At 35.8% G+C, this 20,898-nt stretch overlaps 1 long non-coding RNA gene across 1 annotated transcript; it reads right to left on the bottom strand.

The window, feature by feature from the left end:
* Nucleotides 1-15,338: 15,338 nt before the first annotated feature.
* On the bottom strand, nucleotides 15,339-20,422 carry LOC135328388 (uncharacterized). Its single transcript, XR_010389220.1, has 3 exons — nucleotides 20,352-20,422; nucleotides 19,458-19,550; nucleotides 15,339-15,393 (listed from the first exon to the last, which is right to left on the bottom strand). It is a non-coding gene; the product is annotated as an uncharacterized LOC135328388 (long non-coding RNA).
* Between the last annotated feature and the right edge of the window lie 476 nt (nucleotides 20,423-20,898).

Genomic DNA, 20,898 nt, shown 5'->3' with positions numbered 1-20,898 from the left:
CAGACCAACAATATTTGTTGTATAAATGGAAATGATCATATTGATCTAGATAAACCAGAATAATCGCTATCCTTATATGAACTGAACATTTTCATATGTGTGTTTCAGATGAAGGTCACCTTAGTGTTAAACTGTATGATTTTATTGCTCTGTAAAACATTATTTGTAGAATCATTTAATAAATCAAACTGAATACTTCCTATAAATAAGGCTGATAATTCTCAGAACTATAAAACCAAAATGTTCTAAAAATTGTAGGATTTATTTTTCTGTTTTACTATTGAAGCTATGGGCCACAAATCTTCCAATGCAGAAGTCTAAATGAAGATGTGTGTCTCCATATTTCTAATGCTCAATTAATTTTCAGCTAGTTAGATTTAGCTTTCTATATTTTATCTTTTTAACATTAGAACGTCTAATCTGAATTACTTGAGAAATTTGTGGTATACAGTATATCTATTTTATATTAATCTGTTGACTGACCTGGTCTGCTTGGAAAAGACTTTGCAAATAGCTGTAGATCTATGACCAACCATACCTACGTCGAGCAAGGTAGTTTTTCACGGTGTTACTGAAATGGCATGATTGCAGTTGCAACAAATATTTCATGGTTATATAGAAATTTCAGTATGTTCTCTCTGAATATTATTCAAACCCCTTCACAATTCTTAAATGTGATGACATTTTATAGGGATTAAAATAAATGACTTTTCATAATGATTAAACAATATAATAATTTGTATTGTTAGACAAAGTCAATATCTCTCTAACACAGTTTACTGTGATTGAAAGACTTTTACAACTGCACATTATTTGGGATTGTGACAGGATTAGTGGCATATCTCCAGAGGTTCAAGAGTTTTCATAAGCAACCAGACTCTTCAGACATCTTTGAGGACTGTCCTAATCTGACCTTCCAATACAGTTGATGGTCATATGGGATTTCCACTCCGTCATGAAGGTAACTTCCATTTTCTTAGGTAAATCGGCAAATTATATAAAGTTACATGTTGAGGAAAGAAAATGCTCTTTATTCTTCTTCAGTGGCATAGTATAGACCACATAATCACATCTCTCTGAGCATTATTCTATGGCTCATTCTCATTCCTCTGCTGCCTGAAAAAAGATAATCCCAAATACTTGGTAAGAATCACATCCATAGACTCAGAAGATAGAGTATTTTTTGCTTCTGATAACATCTTTAGCTGCCAATATTTTTCTCACTTTCATAGTCAAGCTACAAAATAAGAGAATTTTAAGAATTGTTCTTAGTTTCACTTCTGAAAACTGAGATAGAAAGGTGCATTAAAAACATTCCTATCATTTCTACAATGTATACCTATATGTTTGGGCATATAATCTTGATGTAGGAGCAAAAGTACATGCATGATACACTCTCACAATATGATGTGTAACAGCAACACAAATAAAAGTTAACTTCTTCAACTTTACTGTGAAGTTTCACAAAATATATTCACCAATACTTCACACAGATGGAGCATTAAACTGTTATTTTCTGAATCGCTGGACTTCTGGAAGCTAAATCATACGTAAAACTAAACCACAGTTCAGATACAATAAAACTGGCTTATTTATTTTACATAAAATATAGCGAGGTGTCTTCAAGGTCTGTTAGCCTGAAGATGCAGAAGACACCACACTGAAACCAGAAGCTTCAGAGGGTGACTAGCACGTCTGTTGAGTTGTGAAAAAAAAATTCTTACTTTCTGAACAAGTGTAGAAGGAACAGTGACACCTCACATTTCCTATATTCTGTCTTTATGTTTCAGGCTCTCCCAGCACAATAGCGACTTCTAGGGTTGAGAATGGGAAAGGGGCAAGGATAATTCCCCTTTTCTTCTTTTACCATCTTCCCCAAAGTAAGCTGGTGGCACAGGTCTTTTTATCATCATCAATAGCAAAAAAATGTTTCAAAATCCATTTTAATGGCTTTGAGTACTTTGAGTAAGAATGCAGGTTTAGATACTCAGGTTAGTCTGAGCAACAAAGCTCATTTTGATCTCAGCATAAACTCAAAATTTAGGTAAAACTGGGGGTTCAATAAATACTTAAATTGAATCTGCATTGGAAATGCGACTGCCTTTCAGTATCTGAAAGCACATCACTAATAGTATACTGGAGGCTTCTGTCCTAACTGTAGGCCAAAATAGGCCTATAACAGGGCTCTGTCCTAAACATTTACATTAGTACAGGCAGGCAGCATCTTGAACTCTGTTTTGTACCATTTTAAACAGCATATTCCAACAAGCAGAGTACAGCAATTTACTGTGCATACAGCTGCAACCTTCACCTGTGGGCAACATACCTGAAGTTAAAAGGATGATGAAAAGTATGATAAAAAAAAACCCTAAAATTAATTCTGTTTTAGAAAATAATAATGGTTAAATAAATTTTAAAAGTCCAACATATTAAGCACAGAGTCTATTTTCATTGTTTTCTCAGCATTTACATCTACATGAAAGGAAAATAAATTGCTTAGAACAAATACTTATCAAGTATATGCCATGGTGTCCGTTTAGAAACAGCTTTATAAAAGAGATTCAAACTTTCCTTTTTCTTCTAAAAACAGCATTTATTGAAGGCACGATGAACTATCCTATTGAATTGCCTAATTTTAGACTACATGAGATTATAATAATTTCTTTAAAGGCGCCTGGAAAAGCACTGTAACTTAGGAATTTGCTATATCATTTGTCAGCATATTCATAATAAATTTAGGTTTGTTAAAAAATATTTAAACTATCTTTAAAGTCAATATTCTCCTGATAGTAAAATTTTATGTTCCCATTAAATCCTAATCTTAGGTCCACCTCAAAACATAAGTATACAACTTTGGACTGCAGAAGTGCTTATTTTTTATCTTGTGGGGCTTTCAGAGTGCACAAATGGCTATTATAGATTATTAAAATGGGACTGTGCAATAATACTGCCAGCTGTGTAACAACCAGTCTATCTCTAAAAGAGCTTGCAAAATTTAAAGAGAGAATGCCTTCAGAAAAGGGCTGAGAATTGCTTCAAATGACCTGAAACTGCATTAGCAGGGTAGAATTCCAGTTTTACAAAAAGGACGGAGTGCTTCTGGCATCTTTGTCATTAAAACTGTGTTTCAGTAAATTGTTTAGGGAAATGAAAGAGCTGAGATTTCACTCTTGTATCACCACGATTATACTATAAAACACTCAACTCTGATTTATTTTAATTTTTCCAATCTGTCTTAAAAAAAAAATAATAATGCTGAAGAGACTGATCAGCAGAGAGAGCTACCAGTGGGACACTGATTTCCAGACCACTTGTCCTAGCTGATATCAGATCCACAGTGTCTGAAAACCATGACTATCTCTTCAGGGGTCTTTGCTGGTTTATGTAAAAAGATGATGTCCTTCCTCCACCTCTCATTGAACTAATGAAAATGTAATAAAAGCCAAGCTGAAAGATATGGATCGCATTCAAAAGGTGTCCCCTGAATTCTTCTTAAATCTCGGGATCATTTTATATTTCTTTCAGGACACAGCAACTGCTTACTCAATTGATCAGTTCTTTCATTTTCTTTCCCATTCATTTTTGCTGACCTACGAACATGTTTTACAATTGCAGATTCATATTAGGCTAATTCACATTCGTCTTTTTTGATGATTACTAATACAGTTATTACATATGTTTGGTATCCCAGGGTTCAGCACAGCAGGGACTGACAGTAACAAGTATCTTGCAGAGTAGGTCCTTTGATTAATTGAGGTAAAGCTTTAATTTTAAATGATTCTGTCACTATTATAAGCACAGGGCCATCTTCACAAAGTTGTCAATAATTTCACTTAAGACTTTATACAAAAGAGAAGGCAACATTACAGCAGATACTGCTTTCTGGTGTCTCAGCTGAAACTCTGAAGACAAAAAGAAAATGTTCAGTCAGCTTTTCTACTATATCCAGATTTGGTTAAAATTCTTGCTCCAAACTGAAGCACTGATGTATTGGCACTATTTTTACAGTATTTATACTTAACTAAATATAGAAATTCTGAAAATTGTCTTCTGGGCTTTTGGGCTTCCTTCCTTTCTCAAAAAGCATCATCCAATCTTTAAGATCAGCTGGGGATTTTACAATTTTTACTGTTTACTTGAAAATCTGAAATAAACTTGTCCTCAGTGAAGTGAATAAGGGTTTTTAATGAGACTTGAACTGAATCATGACTTCACCAGAATGTGGCTCTCCAGACCCAGAATTATACCAACCTTTGCAGAAAAGATGGTTTAAAACATTCACTGCAAATGATTAGCTACAGAATTCAGCACTTCATTTCTTCTCATGAATGAGAAAAGACCCAACCAACTCCAGTGTCTATGAATCATTTGTCTATACAAATTCACTGAGTCGTTAGTACAGTTTTATGTTAATGAAACGGCTTTGTCTGTACATTACTTGCTGCGTGATCTTTATTATCTAGATCACAACCTATGCCTGCTTCCTGTCCATCTGACAAGTATTCTCATCCATACGATAAGAACAGATGAAAAACTTATGCATTAGCTTGTGCACAAATGCCTTTTTTTTGTATATATGTACATATTCCTACAAATTTCAACTCAGCAACAATTGATTCCCTCAAACAGCTAATAACTAGCTATTTAACTATTAGCAATTAGGGGCACCAATATTCAAAACTGAACAGTTATGCAGAATTAAGTGATGATATCTAAGCCCTGGGTATCTTTTCTTCTCCATTTGTTTCTTCATTTGCGTACTCCCCAATAATATTTGTGAGCTATTCCCCTAAAATGTAATCATTTTAATGCAAACCTCAACTAGTCCAGTTGTTTTTATTTTTGAATGGAGAAGTAAAAGGAATGGCACTTTTTAAAGATAAATATTTTAACAAGTTGTAAGAGAAGTTAAATCTTCAAAGAGAAAAAATTTATAGATGGAACAAGACTGGGAAAAGATTAGTATTAGCAATAAAAACAACTAGCCATTGGCAGTGTGATTCTGTCCTTTCACAAGCTATAATTCATAAATGTATATTTGAAGTTGGCTAAAGGTGGAAGACACAAATAAGTCAAAAATGTCTTCATCAGATCATACATAAAATATATGGCTTGAGGGGATAGTAAATGTTCTTGTGGCTGGCTAAGCACTGGGAATTGCTTTGACTGCCATCTCCTTGTAGTAACAGAAACAGTACCAAGCATAAAGCCTTAGCACAGTTCCTGTAGCAATGTCAGCTAGAGTTCAGACAGTACGATGGACTGCTGACGTGTCCTTTACAAGGTGAAGTTACTGCCTGTTAATGATCTGTTGTGTTTTCCTGATAATGATGTCATTTGTCCTGCATTATGCCTGATTCATATCACCATTAAGGAATAAAATCATACGTATTTGCATCGATGTAATAGTTTAATAATAATCTTTTTCCTAAAGTTTTCATGTATTTTCTCAGTGAAAGAGGTTATTATTTAATGCTTCTAGCAAAGTTGTCACAAGCTTCTGACTTCAGCTTTTTTATTCATCTTTTGTGACTCTTTTACAGACAATTGTAACACAATTTGTCTTAAATTTTCTGTTTGGTTCTTACCTTTGTTAAGAACCATTACTGTATCTCTAGCTTATGAATTTTACTCCTAATTGTCCAGTCTCCTTGCATCATTTTAGGGTTCCAATTTCTGGAAGACAGTGTGACTCCTAAGATTTTATGTAGTGACATTTTTCATGCTCCAGCCTTCATCTATGGTGTAAGATATTCTTCACTCCATCTTAGTTTGAGATGGATGCAAAATATATTTTTGCTTAACTAGGTGATTAATGTGACATTCATTAAAAATCACCTTCTTTTAAAAAAAAAAAAAACTATAGTTGTCTTTGTCTTTTCATTCTCACCACTCCACAGAAGGAGTCTCAGAACTGGAATTAGAAATAAGTTTGGGGGATTTGCATTAGATTCATACCATTAGCATATGGCTTTTCTTTTCATGGGAGTGCAAAACATTTTTTGCGTAACTCTCTTATTTTTTAGAGAAGTGATTCATTCACTGGACATAATGATAAGAAAAAAATTTCAATGAACTGATTTGAAAAGCACCATATAGTACATTCTCTGGCTAAGACAACTAAGATGATAGATAGGTGTAACCAAATAGTTAAAAGGGCGGCAGCCAACTCTGGCCAATGCTCATGAAAGGAAAAATGGCTCTTGCAACACCTTTTTGCAGTCTCAGAAGCTGACAAAGACTGGCTGTTCCAGTAGAAAATCCACTTAAAAATAGAGCCACAATAGTAACACTATTTTCTGTTCCTTGGCCTCTGCTCTCCCCTTCCCATCTGCTTTTGCAGAGGAAGGTCAGGAGGTGATCAGCCTTTGGCAAACCTTGGGAGACAATCCTGATCTGAGGAGACTGCTGTCAGGAGGAGGCGGGCTGGGGAATATTTCACATGATGCACAGAATTATGACTGAATTTTCCTAACAGCCAGAGTAGCTTTTGGCCACCTCTAAATTCTTGACTTCAGTGGAGTTTTTCAAATTGTTGCATCAGAAGATCAGATCCTTCATGTGTCTGGGCCTCATTACCAGGATAGCATAAAAGGATATATTCTGTAGCAAATAGATTGGAAAGGTCAGGGCTAGATTATCTATTGTAAAGCTTTTCGAACCTTTTCATGACATATTTTTACTCAACAAAAATTCACGACCACTTTGCTTATCTGTGCTTAGCATTCGTGAAGATGGGGAAGATTTTTTTCTTATAATCAAAAACAAGACAGTCTAGAAAATATGCACATCACATATAGTGGCTTTTAGGTATTTAGGTTGGTGCAATGAAAAATAATAAAATGGCAATGCATTGCACTATATGTATTTAATAAAAAATGAAATTTAATTTTTTTCAGAAAAAAATGTTCATTAGCCTGTTTATATTTGGCTAGCCCTCCTTCCATAGCTATTTTCCTTCATCTAGTGTGTCAAGTTTAATGGTTTGGCACAGCACAATATTTTAAATGTATTTAGGGCTACATGAATGACCAAATCCTCTAGCTAGGAAATCTGAGATAACATGGCTGTTATCTTTCACAGTTTAATGTGTTTATATATATATATATGTATATATATATATGTATATATATATTATATATATATATATATAATTAAAATATAGTATAATTTCAACTTTTATCTTAATAAATGTGAAATTGACTTTACTGCATAGAATTGTATCTTATTACAGATATTCTAATCTTATTTTCACCAGGAGTAAATCCACTAAAGTCAGTGGAGAGCCCTGAGATTAGAATCAGAATCCTTTTCTTTATGCCATGACTTAAATGGAATCATGTGTGACCTTATTAGCTTTTTTTAATGCACATTCCAAACTCAGTTTAAAAAATAAAAGTTTTCTGTTTCACTACTTCTGTTCATACTACAAAGCTTATCATGAAAAGAATAACGTATAGTCAGAGGAGAGAGACTGAATGTAATAGTCCATGGAAAAAAAGGATGATGTAATACAGGGTTTTCTTACACCTTGCTCAACAACGTTCTGATAAAAAAGTAATAAGGACTATTTTTACTTAAATATTGCCAAAAGCACCAGTATCTTCTTCCCTGTGAATTCATAATGACACTTTATTTATCCGAAGCTATTTTCATTTTTTTACTGATTCATATGCAGGGCTTTTAAAGCATTTTAAATGTGACCAATAATAAGTCTTACGTACCTAGGTGCAGAAGTCACTCTACTCACCTTAATAGCATCAGTTGGACATAATGTAGATCCAAAACACCATCAGGAGCAGTGAACAGAAATGGCATTCTAGGAACAGAGCCAACAAACTCTTCTCTCACACGTGTTTTCTCCTTGGTCCAGTAGCTAACACTTATGAGCTGGAAAGGCTGCAACATATTTTAATGAATTTCGTGCTTTGGCTATCCTTCCCAAATTGCTGTTATTCCTAATTTTGCAAAGTGACTGCAAAATCTCCCAGAAACAGAATTAAGAGCAGAGACAAAAAATGATCCAATCGCATACTGGTTTTTGTTTTTGTTTTTATCCTGGGTAACAAATTTTCAAAACAACATTAATGGAAAGAAAGAATATATGTCATTGTTATGTGACAAGCTTGACAAGAAAACCTGTATGCATGTAGGTGGTGCTAGGAGTGGTGACCAAAATGTAGCATCCTACAATAAAGACCATTTATCCTATTGTCTTTTAAACTCTTTAACTTGCTTCACCTGAACCAATTGTTTTGCCCCAGCATCCATTTGTAGTTATAACAACGAAAGCTAAGTGATAAATAGAATCACGGCTAATTACAAGAAAGATTTGATAATGTATAAACTCCTATGCTTTTCTTTCCTTTTTCTTTTTTTCTTTTTTTCTTTTTTTTTTCCTTCTGTCTTCTGAACCAAAAAGCTGAACAGCTTTCCTGTCAAAGAAAGGCAGCACCTGGAACTCTGCATTTGAGAGCTTTTAAAGCACAGTGACAAGAACTCTTCTTGCCCTGAGCACTGATGGCACTGAATTAATGCATCTTATTTCATTCAGATGTAGGATGTGCACAATAGCTAATCCCCACTTCTGCACCTAACAGAAAGTAATGCGAAGGGACAGAAACATCACGGACCCGTAAAGTAAGACAATATGAAGAAAATGGCCACTCCAAAAGATGTATTCTGAGGCTGCATTCCCTAGAGTTGAAACCAATTCAGAAATTCTCACAGTTCAAATCATCATCAAAAAAAAAAAAAGAAAGAAAGAAAAAGAAAAAAGACATTTCATGCTGGTTTTCAAAAAGCTGTTATCTTTTTAAATGGTACAGTTTAGAATTCAGCCTTGCTGTTAAGCAATTATTATGTCAATGTTATGGAGCGATATTTCTTGGGAAGCAGAAATGGAAGTGTATATGTAAGCGTATATGTATATAGATAGATTAGATAGCTCTTTTTCCAAACTCAAATGGTTGCCAGTAAGAAAGGTATTTAGAGATGCTTTCTGGTCCACTGTATCTTCATTTCCTCCCATCCCAGGTTAATCCTGAAAAACATGCTCTGACAGTATCCTGGAGTTAGCACGCTAAAGGAAAATTTTCCATGACTGTCATACCTAGAAAACATTTTTGCCCCATAAGACCACACCTCCTTTTTGCTTTATTTAAACAAGGTATATTCTAGTTAGTAATTACCCTTACACAAGCATTTCCACATTTACTTCAGGTAGCATTAAAAAATTATCCTAAAACTGAAGAAACAGACATAGCCCTTGAATTACAAGCTTAAGGTGATTCAAGGCACAAATTACATTTAACTTGTGGAACATTCACATTTGCCACATGGCTGACCAGAGAAATGCTAAAAACATTGTCAGGAAAACACAAAGAGTTAATTAGTTTTCATTTATATTTATATACACTAGGAATAAAAGAAAAAAATAAAGGAGTATCTATACTTTGCTCTAACTATAAACTTTATACAATGCACATCTTGCCATATAACAGAAACGTGCACTGGTGGGACCTTTGAAACTATGATTCTAAAAGCCAGATTATACGAAATGAAATCACAATACACTACTAGTCTTGTCTTGGCATAGAGTATGTATTGTGTCAAGTTCTAAGTTGTACAGGAATTCTTCCTTGCTCCTATTTCCAAAGAAAAAAAAAGCTATTTGAATTAAATGCAGTTTTTCAGTTGCAATGCTTCAGTCATATTTTCACCCATACACGCACATACGTACACGCATGTATCACAATACCTCTACCAGGACTAAATAGCATCAAAGTGGCCGATGTAGCAGAGGAATGAAACCAGGACTGCTCAGCCTTATTGAGCCACTGCTTTTTTCAACAAAGAAATACATCAGTAGAAGAAAGTGCATAACCTTTCTGAATGAAAACTTATTTTGCAACCTACTTACACATAATACCCTAAATACACATAATTGGTGCTGAAACACCCAGTCAGGGCATCTGGAACACTTTCTGGTCAGAAACTGCCCTGGTTAGTTTCCAGTAAAAAAAATTCCATAAATTTGAATGACTTCAAAATTTACTCCAGATTTTTCTTTGTTCCAGTTAAGCCCATGGGCATTGCAAAAGAGGCAGAGTTAAGGTGATACAATGGAAAAAAAAATGCTTCAGAAGGATAAAAAGCAAAAAGGATAAATTTTCAAAAGTTATAAGATAAATTTTCAGCCAAACCTTATTTATTTCTAATTGTTACAAATAGAGGCATGAGTTTGTAGGAGGGGAACAGGTAACTGATTACAGAGGCAATTAGTGAGGCAAATAATTGTCTAGCATCTACATTACATGTCCGTACACACATTTCTGCCAGTGCATCATCAGCTTTCATGATCCAACATTGGATCAGTCCTGGGTGGATCAGGAAGGGATAAAGCATTTGTCTGGTATACAAGTGACAAGCGAGTCTGGGACCCTTTGGGAATATTTAAAAAAGTAAACCCATAGGAGGCACATGCACCCTGATCTTTCCTCTTCTACTCTGACTTTTCTCCACCCTTTCCTCTATCTCATATTCCATATTCCAGCATATTTCCAGCGAGTGATTTTGTACTCTCATGGTAATAACGATACACTTTGTGAAGACATAGAAGTCTCTGGAGAAGCAATTCATTCAGTCTGGTAATAATGAAAGCAATGAATAGGATTGCAGCACTGTGCAGTGCCATGCGGAGATTCCAGAGTCGACTTATTTAGCAGCTTGTACCAGCCATAGCACAGTCCTGAGTTTAGATTAATTCATCTTGCTTCTCAGCAAGGAAAATTAGCCAGAACAGTACATCACAATATCACAATGTTAGTGCTCTAAACTGAGCTTTACCAGAGACACCGCTACTAGAAACAGGACCGTGCAATATAGGCATACTCCAACTATCTGGAAAGTACAAGCCATCTACTTTACCAACACTACCTACAAAAATGTCTCTTCTAGTACTGCCCCGGGGCAAGGCATTGCATACGAGACGTGAAACCTTTCTTTGTCTTCAGCAGCAACTCACACGAACAGAGGACGCGTAGGATATGATGGGCCCCCTCGCTCCTCCACTGGCCTTTTTTTTGTCCCTGTTGTTTGGTTTCTTGCCTAATGGAACACTGTCTCTAGCTGCCATAAAAATAAGGGAAATCGGTATCCAAGCAGTCTATATGTTTAAGCACTTTACAAACCTGTGGTGTTTCTTTACCACACACGGCAATGATGTCCTTAGAAATATCTCATAAACATCCAGTAGACTTTTGTTCTAACACACCTTTTTCCAAATAAATAACAGTTTTGCCAACAATACAGGAATTGGGGAAGAACTCCAGAGTTTTTACATACAGTATGATGCCTGTCCTCCATTGGTCCTGAACCCAAAAATAAATAGCTTCTATAAATGTCTAAGCTAGAGTCATTGCTCTCATCCTACATTATTCTGAATAAACATCTGAATATTTGAATATTGAAATATACAAATAAAATCTGCTTTCAAAACCTCTACATACCTTTCTTCACAATTTTATTGTGAGGGATGGAACAGAATAGTCAAAGAGATTATTTCCTCATATAACTTTTCTAATATGTTGGCCTTCCCTCCCTTCCTCTCCCTCAAAAATAGTTCATTAAGTGCTGGAAGGTAAAAGTATTTAGGAGGAGCTCATTGTTGCAGCTCTGGTTTAATGGCAGATTATTTCCACCCTGTGAGATTCCCCAGTCTGTTAAGGATACAGAAGCACGTGTCTTGCTCAGTTTAGGTTACTGTGTTCGGCTTCTCTTAGGCAATGTCAGAAGGTGCAGATGGCATATGTCATAGCCATCCTTTCTGAAGGATGAGATAGTACTAAGTAATGATAACACAATAGTCTCATATTGTTATCCTTACCACTATAGTGTTGAAAAAGGCAACTAGAAAAGCCTGGCTATGTAAATTATGTTCTCATTTTCCATCCCTGCAGAACTCAACTGTTCAAGAAGGACAGATGCCACAGTGAATCTCTTCTTCCTTGCAAACATGAAAATCCTATTAAATGCGCACTTGGTGCTTACTGGATAGGGAGAGCTAGATATCACCAACATCACACTGAAAACTACAAACCAACCTGCCTTTTTGAATTGCCCCAAATTCGTGGTGAATGCGTGGAGTCAGACATTCAGCTTGTGAGCCTGTCAGAATTTACAAAATCATACTTTTCTAGTTTATGTTGCTTATAAATATAAACCCTCACCTGCAGAGGGATAGTACAGTCGGAAAACTGAAGGAATTTGCAAGAAGGTTTTCTGGGTGAGTTTTTCCTTTTCCACTGGACTCTCCATAACAGATGACAGCTCTAGGTGACATAGAAGTATAGAAGATACTTTTAAGTAACTTTTAATATATTGAACAACTACACTTTAAAACCAACAGCCTCATGCACAAACACTCCTAAATCTATTTTTAAAGGCGAAAACCATGTAAGTGACAAGGTTCAAGTTCGATATTTAATAATGAATAATCAAAAGCATATATAACTGTCAAATTGTATTTAAGTGAAATATTTGACAGCTAGTTGAGCAGGTACCAAAATTTTCAGTTTAATACACAGATTTACTATAGCAAGTATGAAAATCCAGTGATATATCAATGAAATATTAATTTATGCACATAAGAAACATTTAACAAACTTTTTTTTAATACTACGAGAGTTTACTAAGAGTACAGGTATAGAAAAGTTGCAGATATTTTTCCCCCAATAGTATCTTATTCTAGGATATCAGCTGCTAAACATTTATTTCAGTGGTAAGATGTATCACGCTACAAAACTAACCTTATACATTAAAGCTTCTGGCCAAGTTCTTAGGTTTTCCATTTTCTCAAGTTATAAATAACTGAAAATGGTAGAAGAAAACTTGCACCTTCTTTCTCGATTTCCTGCCTTTCTCCAGTGTGACTGTCAGTTGTTGGACTGTGGTTCTGGCCATCTGATGACAAAACCCAAATATTTGATTTATCCCTTCCATTCTTTCTCCCATATCCTACTTCTTCCACATAATTCAACTTTTAGTTAATGAAGTTTTCATCATTTTAGTGAAAGTAGCAGTCCTATGTGCTATCTCCGGCTTATATGAGAGATCACATGGCTTTAAAGAGTTTGTGTGAAGAGGTGACCTTAGTCAAAAGAATGCTTGTGACTACAGCACTTTAAACTTCATCCAAAACTCTCTGAAGTGAATTTGAAAAAAAAACCCTGGCCCTTGTTGTTGTGCATCTTCTATGACTTTGGCCTCTTATCAGCCACCTAAATTCTCTCGTTTGTTTTAGAACAATGACCATATGGTGAATCTACAAGTCTCGTCTCCAGAACGTCAGGCTATTGCATATTCCACTCTACTTGATTCAGTGAAGCTCTTCAAGATAATTACTACATTAATAAAAAGATATGATTTATTTTTTCTTCAGATGTACAAGGAGTCCACATTGGATAGTACTGGCTCAAAAAATTTACAGAGAAGAGTTAAGATACACAACTGGCATGAAAAGAGAAAGATACACTAACTCACCTCGGTACAGGAAAGAAACAATCTGAATCTAGTGAAACTTCATTTTCAAAGAAATGTATTCATCAGAGGTACTAACTCTCCTGAATGGACTGGTAAAAGCCTCACACCCAAAATGTATGCCTGGCAAAAAATATACTTTCAGGTAAGACGTGATGATGAGACAGTCTAAAATGTCCTGGCCTCTTCTAACCCACATGACCAGCAACAGAAGTATATTCCTATGCATAATCTGGGAAGAGCAGTTTTCTAAGCTGAGTCTTAGAGAAGCAAAATGCTGGAAAAGAAATTAACTGAGAGGTAATCTTAACAAACATCTGCCTTTTTACAGCAAAAATAGCTCACATTTTCCCCCTTCAGTACATCAGCAGGATGAGTACTCCCCTGTTACCTAGCACTATAGACGACAATTCTTTTATATGTCCCTTTTCTCTCAAACTTTATTTTCTTTAGACAATTCCTACGCAGTCTTGATTTCCTCCTTGCTCTTACTGAATCCATTTCACTTTTTTGCAATCATTTTGCTGACTGTTTTCCAGCAAATTCTTCATGGTAGTGCCAGTTTCCATCCTTAAAGGATTCAGCACTGAAGGGGTAGGAGCAAACTAAGCTAAATTTCTCAAGAGCATAAAATAACAGCTTTTGGCTCATGGATTGTCTCAGCCTATAGCTCTGTCATGACAGCTGTTCCCATGACAAATACGAGGAGCTTATAAACAAGGCAGAGTTGCAAAAGAGAGTGGATTTCAAGGAGTCACCCACTACTTTATTAGCAGATAGAGCAACCATTTCCAATGTCTCACACAGTATTTACAGTGCAAAAATGAATATGAAGTCCTCTAGCTTTCCCTACCTGTACTGAAGTTTTCATCTATTCTCATTCCACAGTATTCTCTCTCCTCCGCACTCCCCCCAACACACGCACACACATGTAAAACTGCCTTCTGCTTGGAAATACTTTCCTGGGAAGTTCAGTTGGACAAATTCTGGAAAAATGTACAAAATACAGAAAGTAATTACAAGAATAATAATTAGAGTCTCTGTTATGTTTGTGGCACTGGTGGTGGGTTTCAGTGAAAACTTTCCACTGACTCCAACTACTACATAACTTAATTCATAAACGTAATAACAAATCCTCTGACATGGCATATCATCTAACTTCCACGGGGCAATTGTAAATATCTTGACAAAGTCAAGAGCCTGCACAACGTTCACAGATGAATGATAATAGAATATGAATTTCTACATGACAATCTAGTTCAGACACAAACTCCAATAGAAAATGCTACATCTATTCCTGAGCAACCCACAGTCCAAAAAGAAATCTAGCATCTCCAGTCAGTAGTTAAAATCCTGGAGATACTGCAACCTTGACAGTTTTAAAAACTTGCTTCCATTTATTATACTACAAGGTATAAAGAAAATGTTACTTGGGCCTAAGAAAGTCAGAGTAATCAGATCACCTGAGGATTCAACAGATCTGCAAAACCTTCTTCCTTCAGGAATCAGCTGTTAGGAATTAATGTTGCCCTTGCACCTATAGCCTACTATATCGCAGAATAAAAGAACAGAATATAATTTCACCAGCTTAAAAAGGTTCCTAAAATATAATCAGACACATAGCTTTAGTAGATGCGTTCTGTTTAATTATATGAGTTGTTCAAGGTGAATGCCATAGGACAAAGAAAAAAATGTTTAAATTGCAGCATCTCATCAAAGGACAAGGAAATATCTCAAACTGGAGCAAAAGTATTCTAACAAGGACAAAAATTTCTTTGTGTAATTCTGCAAGTCCTTACCTTCCATACTTATGTGACATACTGATTCCCCTCACAGCTTTCAATTTTCCAGGCACTGAAACAGAAACAAGCCTTTTGATTAAAAGAAAGTTACCCATTAACTTGATGAATATCCACATATTCTAACTTTAAGAATTTTTCTGAGGCTGAAGTTAAGATATTAGTCTCCCTAGACCCACTTTACAGTCACTGGAGAAAAGCAGGCTCCTGCTTTGTGCAATTCAGGAAAACAAAACGATGCCCTTATCCTGAACAGCTGGCAAAGTGAAGAACCAGTCCCAGTGACACAGGAAGTTTAAGGAGAAGAGCTTAAATGACAACCAAGTTAGCGATTTACCCCCCTCCCCATTATTTTCTTTTCTCATAACCTTTTATGTAACTGAATGCTTCTGTCAGCATACTCCCTCGCTGACAAGACCTAGAGGAACGGCTGTTAACCACTGACATTCATGAATGTAGCACAACCATAATTACAGCTACACAGAATTTTCTTGATTACAATTTTTTTCTGTTGCAAAACTAAAAGCCAACAGCAGCAAAATCTTCCGTGGGAAGCTGCTTAGGCCAAACTCTCCAATTATACTGCTACCAGTCAAAGCAAGAGCCAGCAGCTGAGATTCAAGTACGCACACCCTGAAGTGGATAGAGTATGGACTTGCTCAATTCTGACACAATCTGGGTAAGTAGTGTTGGTCTTTGGACCAACAAATAGTTAATTATTTATAGAAAATAAAGAACAGATTGAAAGCACCCATCTCAGTACAGCCGACTGCATGGTAGGAAGAACACTCATCTAGGATGTGTAACAATCATACAAATCAAATCTTGACTGTGAGCCTGGCAGAAACTTTAATTAAAGCAGCATCTAGTTTTCTGCACACAGTTCTTAAATTCATAAATATAGTGAGTACTACAGACTGCCTTCACTGCTCAAATACTTCTGAAAGTATTGAATATGAAATGAGCTATCATCTGACACGCAGTGTTAAAAACAGAAAAGTCTGCCAGGATGCTGCTACTCATACGATAGATTCCTTGTACAAGCTGAAAGGAAACTGGACTACTTGCTTTTAGTACAGGCAGTCTAGTTAACTTTCAAGAGCTGTGGCATGGAGAACCTTGTTTCTCCTCTTCCAACATTTCAGGCTGGTTGAAAAAAAAAGCCATGGAAATTGTACAGATGGTACAGCTTCACCTTGCACTTGAAAGGTTCCCAAGGTCAAAGGGAAAGGATTTTTCTGTGATGGTTTTTGTGTGATCACACATGCTTTTGTTGTTTCTCACACCCGGAGAACTGGTAAAGTGATGCCATTTTTTCTGTACCTTTCTGTCAGGCACTTTGATATCACAGAAAAACCTGATGGATCATTTCCTCATCATGGCCAAATGTAGGTCATCATTTTCCTACTATATTTCATCATGTATCACGTGTGACTGTAAGTTAGCCCTACATTCATTTTGCGCATCACCTCACGTGGCCTCATCAGGAATTTGAACAACATTTTGACTTATCCTTATTTACTGACCATGATCCATCCGAGGCTACAAATCACTACTGCAAATGCCAAGTCCTTCTCTCGCCAGCGTATATAAAAGAACACAAATCACTTACGGATTCACCATGCTGATATAAGAGAATTCCTAAATGGTTTTTAAAAAATAAATTACAGCAACCCTGACTGTCCTTTTCACTGACAGCACTCTAAATCAAAAATAATGCTGTTTTAGTCAATACTGCTACACAGCTTTAATACTGGCCTAAAAGAACAGGGTCAAAACCACCATGTTCTCTCTCTCTCACCCATGCGTGTGTGTAGTAAACTGCATGTAAATGCCATGCTTTACCATAGGTTTAAGGACAAAAGGCTCTAATAGCAAATGACACAAAAGTGCTATCGTAGTACTGCTATGTTTAGCACATCAAGAAGAATTACCTGTCATTTATGGTTTTACTGTAACAAGGGAAGCAAACATGAAAATTGTATCTCTTTAGATGATTATGCTACAGGAAAGTTTCCCACAGTGAGTTAATATTGGGCTACAAAATCATGAAAACTTCCTGAGAATTTCCTGCTTCTAAATACACTGCTGGTACCCCGGACAGGCAGAGTGGGATGCAGCGTGCTCTTGAAAATGCTACATTGACCTGCTCCCTTCATATCTGTGTGGCTAGCATTTTCAGATACACAGTAACAATATATGTCTAATTCCAAGCACTAGCACCAGACTGATGGAGGATTTTGTCAAATGCATTTTTTTTCTGAAAGGAACTACAACAAGTGATGCAAGCCCAGAAAGTATCTGGCTTTTATGCAGACAGAGAGGTTCTTTTTGTCCTTTCCTAGCTACATTTTTTTCTCTCACGTATTGTGCTATAGCAACTGAAGTTGTGATAACTTCTGAAAAAAAAAAAAGAAAGGAAGCACACTATTCACACTTTAAAAACATTAACAAGGAAGGGAAAGTCCCAATTAGACACATTCATTTTAGAATTATTCTATTTTTGAAAAGGAATTAGACTTCTCTTTAAGAACTGCTTTTAGAGTAATTATGCACCTTCAGTTTATTATTTTAACCACCTGAAACCTGAGTTAAATCTACATGCTAAGCAACCAGGCCTAAAATTTGTGGCATGACTAGTGATCTGGAGTGCTTCAAAGGGGCTTGTTCAGAAAATGCAGACTATCCTACACTTTAAAAAATCAGATTATCTTCCAAGGCTGCGAGAAAAAACTGGGCACTTCGGACTTCTGATCATTTTCAAAATGTATGGCTTGAGTGATGGGGGAGAGGAAAAAAATATGAGAGAAGAGTAAAGGTGGAAGATTGTTTTTCCTTTAGGAATAAAAATTTTTTTCATCTTGTTAAGGAGTAGTTGTTATTATTTTCCCTGTTATCTTTCTAAAAGACTACCAGTAAAAGCAAGAAAAACATCTTTGTAAAACTCACAAAAATGAAAGTACTCAAAGAAGGGAAATGCAAATCATTACTAGAGAGGAACTGAATACCCTGTACAGAGGTGGTGCGTTGCTAATCCCTAGGAGGGCTTCAGTAACAAATCAGTTGTACAAAGTCAGCTGTCTCTTCAAATACAGCTATCGTGGAGGGGAGAATTCTCCAAATGCTTAAATGGGAACTCATCGAAAAGCATAAAGAAGCACAGCATGCTTACGCTTTGCAATTCCAAATATTTTCACAGCTCCTAAAAGCAAAAGTCCACGTCATCAAAGCTGATAAAGCAGAAGCAAAGCAAATAAAAAATGCAAAGAGATCAACCGGATGATGACTTCACTTGCGGAACTATTTGGTGAACATATCAGTAAGTCAGAGAATCTTAATGACATTTTTTTAATTATAAATCAAGTCAAAGCTGAGGAACAAAACAAAGAGTGGCATGGAAATTCAGAACAATGTCAGAGCTGACATTGTCCGTAAGGCAAAAGGAAAGACCAAAACAGGCTGAACTTTCAAAAACAAATATGACAGATTGTATTTTATTAAGAGCATTAATGACCCATTCATCATTCTATCATCAACTCAGCAGAGTTTCAGAATCTTTATTCAACACACTCAAACAATAATGACTAAAGGCATCCACAGCTTTCACTATTATTCTCCTTATCTGGTATACAACGGGAACAAGCATAAATTTTGCATGCGAAAAGAAGGACAGTGGGTAAGGAAATTAACTGAATTGCAAAAGCCCTGGATTTTATGTAACTGGAGGCAAGGTCTGTGCTTCATTTCACTCTTCTGTTAAAAAATACAATAAATCATTAATACCATATGCAGTGGTGATGTTGCTAGAAACATGTAGTAAAGTACTCAGATGTGAGCACTGGGTATCATGCAAATGGGTACTAGAGTTCAACCTCTAGTTCGTCATGCCTTAGTATCCTTAGTATCCTTGTTACCAGACTTATATATAAAAATATAAAAACTTAAGTCAAAGATACATCAAATTAACATGATAAAATTGTTTGCAAGTGCTATTTTAGGACAGTATAACTGTTAGAATCACAAACAGATTATCTTTAACTAAAAGACTGCAAGGTCCAGTTTGACAACAATTCAAAATAGTTTCTTCTCCTATGTAGAAAAGGACAATTTTTATCTTACCCTTAACAGGTCAGCTATAATTATTCAGAGGCACTGCTGGATTTTTTGAGCTTATACACTCATTTAAAATGGGTCCTGGTCTTCTTTCTTCTCCTAAAGAAGACACATGGGGAAATTAAAACATACAATAAATTAGTGATAACTCCCATCCAAATTGGAAAAAAGTTGTAGTTGAAAAGTCTATTATGTTATATACCTCTAAAAAAATGTCTAAGAGGAAGGTATATATGTTGTCTGGTTAGCAGAAACATAAAAAATTGTAAAACCAACCAAATAAAATTCAAGTGTAATCATGAAAGATTGTCCATGGAAGATAACAGTCTGGGGCTCAAGCCAGGAGATTTCTGTGTCTCTTTGAAAAAATACCTTTTTGAGACTATTAGTTTAAAATAGAAAAATAAAACCTACAATAAAATAAAACCTACAATAAAGAGGCCATAAAAAAGTAATCTGCTATCAAGAAACATGAATTATGAATTACAGAGAAATGCACATCATATTCTATGACACTGCAGGATTGGGAGAGAACACAGAGGGCTTATGAAAACATGTAAAATAAAAATTTCTTCTGAACAATGGTGAAAGACAGCACTGCAGATTGTTCATATAACACCTATTATAGGTGGAGAAGGTTTTGTCCTTACTAAAGGGCCCCATAATGTCCAGCCTATATTTACAGGGTGACATGAGCAGTGTTAACTTCATGTCCACCTACAGCTTCAAAGCTTTTCAGATGACTGGGTGAGAACAGATAGAAAGCAAATATCAGAAAGTCAAACAAACAGAGTTAGAAAAGTCTCAAATTAAAGTTGTGCACTTAAATTAATTTGCCTCTCTCCTCTGCATTTTTTATTATGATACAGTTAATTACATAATTGCATACATTTCACTCACCTTATTCAATAAATAGTAAGTCACTGCTTTGAAGAGAATGATCTTGGTCTCCTTTCCTTCAGCAACTCAGAGGATTATGGCAAATCAAATGAGATACTGCAGGGAAAGAAAGAACAATCATATGGCTTAAGAATTTTGACACTTTCCTGGAACATTAAATTTTATCCTTCTCTCTGACAAGAAGTTCCTAAAGGAATCTGTGAAAAACGATCCAACCAAGTCTTTCAGAAATCCTAACTAATTGGTCCTCATTTGCTGGGCACAGAAACTTGAGACCTAAAGGTATGAATTGCAAGAACACCGAGAACTCAGTAGGGCAAACTACATCAGTGGGACTAGTGCTTTCATTTTGTAATATGCTCAGTCCAACTAAGTACTCTGTGAGTTTCTGAACTTTTCTGAGCTAACAAACATCCCATTGTGCACCCTGAATTAGCAAACAAAATAACTTGTGTTTCATGTCCTTCAAATAACATTGATAAAATAGGGCCAATATTATATACTAATCTTACACTTAAAGTGTTAACAATTGTTCTAGTCAATGCAT

Source organism: Dromaius novaehollandiae, chromosome 4, assembly GCF_036370855.1.
Source record: "Dromaius novaehollandiae isolate bDroNov1 chromosome 4, bDroNov1.hap1, whole genome shotgun sequence".
Taxonomy (NCBI): Eukaryota; Metazoa; Chordata; class Aves; order Casuariiformes; family Dromaiidae; genus Dromaius; species Dromaius novaehollandiae.
The sequence above is the reverse complement of the archived record's forward strand: the minus strand, read 5'-3'. Positions and strand labels throughout refer to the sequence as shown.